This window comes from Neophocaena asiaeorientalis, unplaced genomic scaffold (assembly GCF_003031525.2).
Source record: "Neophocaena asiaeorientalis asiaeorientalis breed wild unplaced genomic scaffold, Neophocaena_asiaeorientalis_V1.1 scaffold722, whole genome shotgun sequence".
In the NCBI taxonomy this organism is placed as follows: domain Eukaryota; kingdom Metazoa; phylum Chordata; class Mammalia; order Artiodactyla; family Phocoenidae; genus Neophocaena; species Neophocaena asiaeorientalis.
The window spans coordinates 1,678,372-1,689,440 of NW_020175686.1; positions in this window are offsets into that span (position 1 = coordinate 1,678,372).

The following is an 11,069-nucleotide window of genomic DNA, read 5'->3' on the forward strand; positions in this document are numbered from 1 at the left end:
TTCTGTGCTTCCTGGACTTGGATGGCTATTTCCTTTCCCATGTTAGGGGGGTTTTCGACTATAATCTCTTCAAATATTTTCTCGGGTCCTTTCTCTCTCTCTTCTCCATCTGGGACCCCTATAATGCGGACGTTGTTGCATTTAATGTTGTCCCAGAGGTCTCTTAGGCTGTCTTCATTTCTTTTCATTCTTTTTTCTTTATTCTGTTCCACAGTTGAGAATTCCACCATTCTGTCTTCCAGGTCACTTATCTGTTCTTCAACTGCTCCTTCCCCCTGGGTCCCGATGTGCACACTACTTTGTGTGTGCCCTCCAAGACTGGAGTCTCTTTTTCCCTCAGACCTGTCAAAGTCCTGCAATCAAATTTCACTAGCCTTCAAAGTCTGATTCTCTAGGAATTCCTCCTCCCGTTGCTGGACCCCCAGGTTGGGAAGCCTGACGTGGGGTTCAGAACCTTCACTTCAGTGGGTGGACTTCTGTGGTATAAGTTTTCTCCAGTCTGTGAGTCACCCACCCAGCAGCTATGGGATTTGATTTTACTGTGATTTTGCCCCTCCTAATGTCTCATTTTGGCTTCTCCCTTGTCTTTGGATGTGGGGTATCTTTTTTGATGAGTTCCAGTGTCTTCCTGTCAATGATTGTCCAGCAGTTAGTTGTGATTCTGGTGTTCTGACAAGAGGGAGTGAGAGCACGTCCTTCTACTCCTCCATCTTGGTTCAGGGTCCCTTGTAGCTTATTTTATATGTAATAGTTTGTACCTCTTAATCCCCTACCCCTATATTGCCCCTCCCCCCATCCCCACTGGTAACCACTAGTTTGCTTTCTATATCTCTGAGTCTGCTTCTTTTTCATTAAATTCACTAGTTTGTCATATTTTTTTAGATTCCACATGTGTGATATCATACACTATTTGTCTTTCTCTGTCTGACTTATTTCACTTAGCATAATACCCTCCAAGTCCATCTGTATTCTTGCACATGGCAGAAAGCTCATATTTTTTCTGGGTAGTATTCCATTATGCATATGTACCTTATCTTCTGTATCCATTCATCAGTGTTATATTAAATATAATAAACAAAACAAGCAGGCTAGCAAAGTAATAAGAAATTGATCTTTTAGCAGCAGCACTGAGCTAATACTAATGCAGGAATGTTTGCTGAATGCTAATAGGATCTCACATATTATACATATTTCTGCCTTTGTGTAAGTCATGAAGACTAACAGGCTGAATTTACCAGTCTTTAAAGTAAACTTTTCACATTTTTGAGGCCAGATCTCTTTTTTCACTCATATATACTCATGAATTTGAGATACTATATACTTCTGGAAATAAAGAAAGCTAGACTAGATATCAGAAAGCTTGGACTATAGTCAAAATTCTGGCACTAGCTAGCTTTATAACTTTGAGCCATTTAAAAAAGCTTCCAGTTAATAATTTCATTGAAAAATGTGAAAAAACTAGGCTATATTATCTCTAATATTTCAGTCTGCTATAAAATTATGTTTTCCATTTGACTAAAAATTTGTGATATTCTTTCTACTTAATTCAGAAATAATCAGGCGGTCAAGAAGAAAAGATTGTATAAAGTTTTCTCTCCTTTCTCATCCTGAAACAGCCCTAAGTTTTATTCTATAAATGACATTCTGGAAAAAAAATATTTTGTTTTCATAGTTTGAGTATTTTAAGAGTCAACCAGGAGTCATCGACTTGATATTGTACATGATAGGTGAAAACATTTGCTAAGGTCAAGAATATTCTTTAATTTTTTTAAAAGTAACTATAATGCATTCCTTTTAAAGGACATAGCTGTTATATTATATCTAAACTGGATCCTTAGCCTTTTCCTTTATTGCTCTGGCCAGTTAAAAGTGAAAGGTGGTTTAATTAAGATGACTGAGAATTAACTTAAACTAGGGAGCATAATTTTAAAATGGACATATAACATTGATATATTTTATATTTTTAAAATCACATTTCTACTTTAGGATGCAGTTATTTTAAAATAACAGAAAAGCACAGTACATAATTAAAAGAAAAGAAATGGCTTTCAGTAGATATAATTGCTTGGTATTTTACCCCTTTCCTGTTAGTTCATATTTATTCTATTTTGTTTCTTTTAGATATGATTATTAAGTGCAAACAAAATGAAATAAATAATATCTAAACTTTAAGAATTATTAAATTCACTTAAAGATATTGAATATTAGTGATGACTAGAATTAGGCATTATAAAAACCAAACCACACACATTTTTAGCAATGATTAAAAAATAAGTTGCTAAACAAATATACATAAAATACTATTTAATGAACAGTATTACTTAATAGAAAAAAAGAAGGGCATGTTTATTTATTGAGTAGATATGTTTACCCTTTTTGGAGAATCAGAAAGAGCGGAAGGCAGAGCAAGTGTACAGTTAATGGGATGTAGAAAGACTGGGAAGCACTAATGTGATAAACTATCAAATTAAGTTGCTGTTCACCCAAAATTCCTAATATTAAAAAAATCCTAATTTAGATGGACATATGAATTTGAAACTATATAATTGTTTAAAGTCCTTTCTACCAGCATAACCTATTAGCATAGTTAAAATGCAAAGAAAAACACCCTAATAATACCAAGTATTGACAATGATGCAGAACATCTATAACTCTCATATACTGTTCATGGAAATGTAAAATAGTGCAAACACTTTAAAACACATTTTGGTAGTGTCTTAAAAACTTTATATCTATTGTGTGATGCAGCTATCTCTCTCCAAAGTACTTACTCCAAGGGAGAGAAAGCTTAGTACACAAATGATTTACTTTATTCATAATAGCAAAAAAATGGAAACAATCCAAACATCTATCAACAGGTGAATGGATAAACTGTGGTACATTTACATAATGAACTCTTCTCATCAATTAAAAGGAACAAACTAGTAGTACACTCAAAACTGAACCACAAGGTCATTGTGCTGACTAGAAAAAAGCCATTCACGAGGAGTCAAAAATATGGAAATAAAACCATAGTGACAGACGGCAGAAAAGTGGGGTTGAAGGATGAGGGTGGAATAAGGGATAACAAAGGGGAACAAGAAGCCATTTGGGAGGATGAAAATGTTCAGTATCTTGGATACGGTGGTGGTTTCTCAGGTGTATACATTTGTCAAAACTCATCTAGTTTATACTTTAAATATGTGCAGCTTATTTTACATTATACCTAAAGTTACAAAAATACATCTCTTCTTCATTTATTCTTTAATTGAACATTACTATAATTAAACTGTCAATGCCACATTATATCCATAATAAGATAACAGTCTGCCTGCCTTTCATCCTATTTCCTATTTTCTAAAGGCATCATATTGAAGATGGGATAAAATCACCTACATTATATTTCTAATGGTTTCTTAAATTGTAGAGAGCATTTCCCATTCAATCAAAGTTTAAGACAACTTTAAACTTTATATCCTAGTACCTATACAGATGATAGCTCAGTAAAATTTTATATGGGGAAATAAAGTGCCATTCCATTTGAAACAATGATTGCTGTGAATTGCTTAATTACTTCTTGGTACACATATATCATTGTCCATTTGTTTCTAAATTCTCTTTAATGCTTATTGAAATTTCACCATAGCATAACTTCAGCATCTTTGCCACAGCAAGTGACTCTATATTACAGAAAAATAATTGGACTTTCTCAGTCTCTAACTGCATTTGACAGGCCTTAAGATGGAAATGCTTTATATAGCATTATAAAGTTGATATTGTTACCAAGTGGCTCTAAAAGGATCTCCCTCTTACTCCTATCTAGTTATTTACTAAATTGAACTTTTTCTTTGGGTTTCATAGTGACTCCATTAACTTCTGAATACTGAGTTTCATTCTATTCTCAGTTACACTGACTGTAATATCCAGTTTCCGCTCCTGTCAACTTGCTCCTTTACACTCTAGGTCAAAGTCAATAATTTGCTTCCACAACATAAAGAATAGGTGACCTCTACCTGCCTTGCTGACTTTATTTTCCTTATTAAAAATAATGTTAACTCTCCACAGTAATACAGACTTTTAACATTTCTTAGACTGTTGGTGGATAGTCTGAAATGACACTTTTACTACTTTGCGTTCATCAAATATAGGGACTAAAGTTTTTGTAGTAATGGTGCAGTGGGAAAAATATCAGGAACTTTGGTGACTCACTCCCTGAAATGGAAGTGACACAGCAACATGACAATAGCAAACAGCAGTTGTGAATCCTTGGACTGGTTGCTTTATCCATATTTCCTTCAGTTTCCTCAGATCAGAAAAGAGAATAAAATAATGTGAAAATAGTTCATATATATGTAGAAATAAGATTAAATGTGTTAGTAGATATGTAGCACCAAGAAGGTAATGTTACAAAATAAGGGCTCAATAAATATTAGCCACTATTATTAGTTAAACATGCAATATATGCACTATGTAAACCCCAAATAAAATTTTTGTTTTTTCTTTTTTTTTCTTTTCTTTTTATAATTGCTTTACAATGGTGTGTTAGTTTCTGCTTTACAACAAAATGAATCAGTTATATATATACATATGTTCCCATATCTCTTCCCTCTTGCGTCTCCCTCCCTCCCACCCTTCCTATCCCACCCCTACAGGCGGTCACAAAGCACCGAGCTGATCTCCCTGTGCTATGCAGCTGCTTCCCACTAGCTATCTACCTTACGTTTGGTAGTGTATATATGTCCATGCCTCTCTCTCACTTTGTCACAGCTTACCCTTCCCCCTCCCCATATCCTCAAGTCCATTCTCTAGTAGGTCTGTGTCTTTATTCCTAATTGTGATTATGTCCAATTGGAGGTAGGCTAAATGTATGTCATACTCTTTATATTGTAAATTCTGAAAAGAAATTTCCCATTAAACATGTAAAATAAAATTATTCCATCCATGTTTAGCAAGAATGTTTCAAAGCATAATAATGAATTGCTGGTGGACATAAAAACTGCAACTATATCTCAGTGGAGCTACTTTGATATTTGTAACAAAACAGTGTGTGTGTGTGTGTGTGTGTGTGTGTGTATACAGATATTTACCAAGAAAATATTGTGCATTACATCATTGTTTATAACTGTGAAAAACTAAACACTAATTACAGTATTATTGATTAGATATAAACATGAAAATGTAATACATGAATGCAGATTTTTAATAGAAAAGAAAGGAGATCATAATATCACCTAAGTATGTTTCTATATAGATTTTAAAGGAAGTTTATGAATCTTGAGAAACTAAACATGTTTTCTTGACATTAGCATTTTGGTAGGTTAACTCACCATTTCTTGATTGTAAAAATTGTAAGCTAGAGAAAATAAAGAAAAAGAATAATCCTTAAGTTGTTTTATTTATCATTTCCTCCTCTAATTCTTTCTGGTTTTTGTATATGTCTATATAAACAGAAGGAAAGGGAAGCTACAATTTAGATACTTTTATAAAATCCAGATTTAAGTACTTTAAATTAAAGAGATAGATAAGTGACTTCTTTTAGAGTGGATGTTGATTCTCGCACAGATGAGTTTCAAATGACATTGTCAGTTGCATCAACTGAAAATATATCAGAACCGACTCCTTATGTTTGATGAGGGGTATTACCTGTTTTCACTCCATTTCAAGAACAGGTAAAAATCAAGAAAACTGATTCCAGTACCACAGAGAAACAGATCAGCTACTGTGTAAAAGTGTGGCTTCTAGGAAGAAGCCTGAGCCAGAAAAATATATTATAGTATTGAGCAAAATCCCTTTTGTGTAGTCTGCTTTTCACTGTTGAAGGAGCTCGGAAGGGTCTTTGTATTGGAGGGAAGGAATCTGAGATTCATGTCGGGCATTGGAGTAGAAATAGACAAAGTATTTTCTTTCATTTCGTTTGTAATTTTTCCAACTTTCTACTACAAAAATCTCAGACAAATATAAACAGTAAAGGAAACAGTATTGATGGACACCATGTTTCCATCATCCAGCTTCTTTATTTAGCAAATTGTGGCCAATCTTGTTTCCTCTATATTCTTTCGTCCTCTTGGATACTTTTGAAGCAAGTCCTAGACACTTATATTTTCCCATCTGTAAATATTTCAGTGTGCTGTGTAAAAGATAAGGGCTCCTTGCTTTTCCACTTCAACATATTTGTAATATCATTATCTCAGGATGTTTCCTCTTGCTTTGGCTTTAAGTGACTAATGCTAATACGCCTAGTTTAACAATTTAATCTAGCTTACGAGATTTCAGTATATAGACTGCATTAACTCCCTCTAGTAGTATAGACTGTGAATGTCATTTTACAGCAGCCCTCACAAGGAGGTTAGCTGACCAATAATATCTTAAACTTGATTCCAGAAGCTACTACCCCAGTCTCCCAATGTGTCCTATTGATTGTGGTCAAGAAGAGTATCGGAAGATATATTAGTTATTACAAAGCTTAGTAATTGATATATCACTCATTTGGTCAAGGAAACCTCAATAGTCCCCAGTTGCTTATTGTATAAAATGCAAATTTCTTGCCTATAATTAAAAATTCTCCTTGATCTGCCTATGAAGTGATTTCCCATAGTGTCAAAGATGAAAGCTGGTTTCTTTACTTTAATTGTTATCAGAATGTAATTTCCCAGTCTCTAGGTTTTTATTCCTGGGGCTTGTCTGATTTCTTTCCAAACTTCATACGTGTTTATGTAAAAGGACCTATACTATTTGATAGCTTTCTCAATGTTTAATGCAAGTGCTAGATACAAACTAGACACTCAGTAAATATTTGTTGAACACTCAGTATAATGCCCAATTGAACAAAATATTGGTTTTCTGTTACTGGCAGATGTGTACATGCTTCATCATTTTACTATTCTGTTTAAAAGCAGCACAGACAAAACCTTTGGGGAATTTGATTTCCAGATGCTTCTCTCCTGCTTGGAAATATGAAAAGCTATCACAATTCACCACACCAGAACTGTTTTATTCGTGGCAGCTGTCTCAAAGGGGCTACAAAGTAAGGACCATTTACCTTTATCACATAGTATTATTTTTCTTATCTAAAGACCAGGAATTATGTTCTTGATTTCCAAAGGAGGAAACACTAGTTATTTTAAGGTGTCTTTTTAGATAAGACATGGTTTATAATGATAAGCCAACTTTACAATTTAATTGAATATTTTTAGGTCTCACTGAGATTATACTCTTCTCCACTTTAAAATGAGTTGTTTTTCATTTCATAAAATTGTCATTTTAAGGTTTTTTTTTACTAATTTTAAACTCAGTGAAATGGATATGAAAATATGAGAATCGTATATTATTAAATATTTCTTGAAAAAATTAATAGTTCACAATTTATATCTCCATTTATAGTCAAAGCATACAATTTATTATACTAATGACAGAGGACAAACATACTCGCAGTTAGTTGCAAAATGGTGGATTGTGGTAAAACTAAGTTGCTACACTCTGATTTTACTAGCTTTAATTAAGAAAAAAATTCACATAACTATAAAAATCACTCTAAAGCAATATGATTTAGCAACAATTTAAATACATAAAAATTTTACTAAAAACAACCAGAGTAACACTTTTATTTTTTATTTTTTGCGGTACACGGGCCTCTCACTGTTGTGGCCTCTCCCATTGTGGAGCACAGGCTCTGGACGCGCAGCCCCAGCAGCCATGGCTCACAGGCCTAGCCGCTCCGCAGCACGTGGGATTCTCCCACACTGGGGCATGAACCCACGTCCCCTGCATCGGCAGGCAGACTCCCAACCACTGCACCACCAGGGAAGCTCCCAGAGTAACCCTTTTATAAATAGCTTGAAGTAAGTCTAATTATTCGAGAATCATTATGATGCAAAATTCATGTTTTCTCTCCAATACTTATATTTAATAGGAAAACTATTATCCTTGTTCTAGTGAGCTTTGATTGCTTTCAAAGTGAGCAACTTGATGGAAAAATTCAGGCTTTTCTGAATTGAGTTCTGACATATCCTTGAATGGACATTGTAGTTAATGATCTCCATTGAGACAGCCCTCTTACGATCATCTACTAAATTCAGTCCATTTTAGAAGAACTAGGGAAATAGACAGGCTGGTTCAAAATCATAGATGTGTTAACAACCTGATGTTTTAGGGGTAAATACTGAATGCTTAGCAGGTGTGAAATTTGGCAGTAAACATAAGTGACTCAGGGCCCTGAAGCTCTCTGAAGTGAGGGATATCCACTGAGTTGCCCTAAGATGAAAGCTGACATAATCTTTTGAGCATATAGAAGGCATCCAGAAAAACCAGGATTTTATTAATCTAAGACAAATGTCTGTATTTGATTCGGTGCAATAGGGTTGTTTTTATGAGGGATTTTTGCTAGTATGGTCCACAGACAAAGCAAGCCTGGGACTGCTGCTCTACCATTGAGTTTTGTGACCTGGCATAAGTGTGGAAACATCTACTAGAAAGATTTCATTCCTAGGTTTTATGTTAGGTCCCCGGATTATTATTATCATGAAAGCAAGTGAGATTTATGGCATTCACATAGGAAGAGTGGGATTCTTATAACAGGAAATCTGCCCTAATCTATTTGTAGTTCCATGTTGGGACTTGGCACACCCAAGCACTATATGCAATAGCTACTCAGTATTTCAGGACTACTGGAGAGGAGATTAAGTCACAAGAAAGACAGACCCTCAAGTTAGTGCCTCAAGTTAGTGTAGGAGGGAGCTATGAAAAACTGATACATCTATAAGAGCTGGCCTGAGAGGCAATATGCTGGTGATAAAAGACACAGCGACCAAATTGCAGGGCAAGATCAGGGTCGAGTGTTTCTCAGGCAATTGAACCACAAAGAAAGTCAATTCCATAAGAAGGAAATTCCAGAAGAGATCAATCATTATCAGAAAATTTGTCACTGCCAGTGGGCAATGGAGGCAGATTTCCAGGAAGGAAGCAAATAAGAACTAATCAAGGGAAATAGGGACCTGCCAACAGCTATTTTTTAACAGGGCTTCAACTTGGGAAAAACAAAAAACAGATTATAGACAGTTCATTAGGTAGAATAATTTAGATTAATTTAAGGTAAATTTCCCTAAATCAACAATGTTAGGAAGTGGCTTATCTGGGATAGGAATTCAGCAATTACTCCAGAGCCTGCTCTTAAAGACAAGCCTTATGTATATTCTAATTGCATAATATATCCATATTACAGTGTTATATACTTTTCAAAGAGATTATATACAAATGATTTCTTTGGGAATTACTGCATGTATGAGGTGAGCAAATCATATTATTATGTTCATTTCACAGATGAAGAAATTGAGTCTAACATAACTGCATCTTGTCTGAGGTCACATAGATAATAATTTTAAAACAATAAACTAGAATTCAGGTTTTCTGTTTCCCCATTGTTCTATGTTCATTTGACACAGAGGCTGGCAGACTCTTAAAGGACTAGATAGTAAATGTTTTAAAGTTTGCAGTAAAAAGGCAAAATTGAGGACATTATGTAGGTACTTATATAATAATTTTAGATGTAACCATTCAAAATGAAACAGCTTTCATTCTTTGTGGTCTATACAGAAACAGGAAGTAGGTCGGATCTGACCCACTGGCCATAGTCTATCAACCCAGATTATAGCAACACTTGCTTGAATGGTTATTTGCAATAGCAACTTAATCTAACAGTGATGAATTGAATAGTGTTACGTCATCATACATCTCTCAGACTCACTTAAGTTGTGTTATATGCAGAAGAAACTTACATAAATCTTGATTTAAATCAGGAAGAAATAGAAAATATGAACAGACCAATCATAAGCACTGAAATTGAAACTGTGATTAAAAATCTTCCAACAAACAAAAGCCCAGGACCAGATGCCTTCACAGCCTAATTCTTTCAAACATTTAGAGAAGAGCTAACACCTATCCTGCTCAAACTCTTCCAAAATATAGCAGAGGGAGGGACACTCCCAAACTCATTCTACAAGGCCACCACCACCTTGATAACAAAACCAGACAAGGATGTCACAAAGAAAGAAAACTACAGGCCAATATCACTGATGAAAATAGATGCAAAAAACCTCAACAAAATACTAGCAAACAGAATCTAACAGCACATTAAAAGGAGTGGATGGACCTAGAGTCTGTTTTTTGTAATGAGGTGGATGGACCTAGAGTCTGTCATACAAAGTGAAATAAGTCAGAAAGAGAAAGACAATACCATATGCTAACACATATATATGGAATTTAACAAAAAAGTCATGAAGAACCTAGGGGTAAGACAGGAATAAAGACACAGACCTACTAGAGAATGGACTTGAGGATATGGGGAGGGGGAAGGGTAAGCTGTGACAAAGCGAGAGAGTGGCATGGACATAGATACACTACCAAACGTAAAATAGATAGCTAGTGGGAAGCAGCTGCATAGCACATGGAGATCAGCTCGGCGCTTTGTGACCACCTAGAGGGGTGGGATAGGCAGGGTGGGAGGGAGGGAGACGCAAGAGTGAAGAGATATGGGAACATATGTATATGTATAACTGATTCACTTTGTTATAAAGCAGAAAGCAACACACCATTTTAAAGCAATTATACTCCAATAAAGATGTAAAAAAAAAAAAAAAAACTTGATTTACACAGAACACGTTATGAAATAATATGGTGACATCCATAAACTTATAAAATGTTTCTAAATTTTATTTCTATATTTTGTATAGATTAATACACATTGATTTCAGTTAAAAACCTGTCAAATCCATCTTCTCCCAAAATATAATTATCATGATTTCATTAAAATTGATTTATATTTAATTCTTTTCTCCATAGGTAAAATTTGTGGGTTGAAATAATCACATAGTACATCTCATAGCATTCCCCAAAATAGACCAAAGGCATTAGCTATCTGAAATCTCCACCATAAAAATATGATTGCTTACTCTGTCTGTGATATTTCCAGACATTAATGACTTTGTGTCAACTTTAATTATGATATTTTCTTGGAGTAACATAGAAAGGAATTTTAAGCTTATAAACGTACAAAAGCATAGCTCTTTTTTTTTTTTTTTTTTTTTTTTTTCCGAATA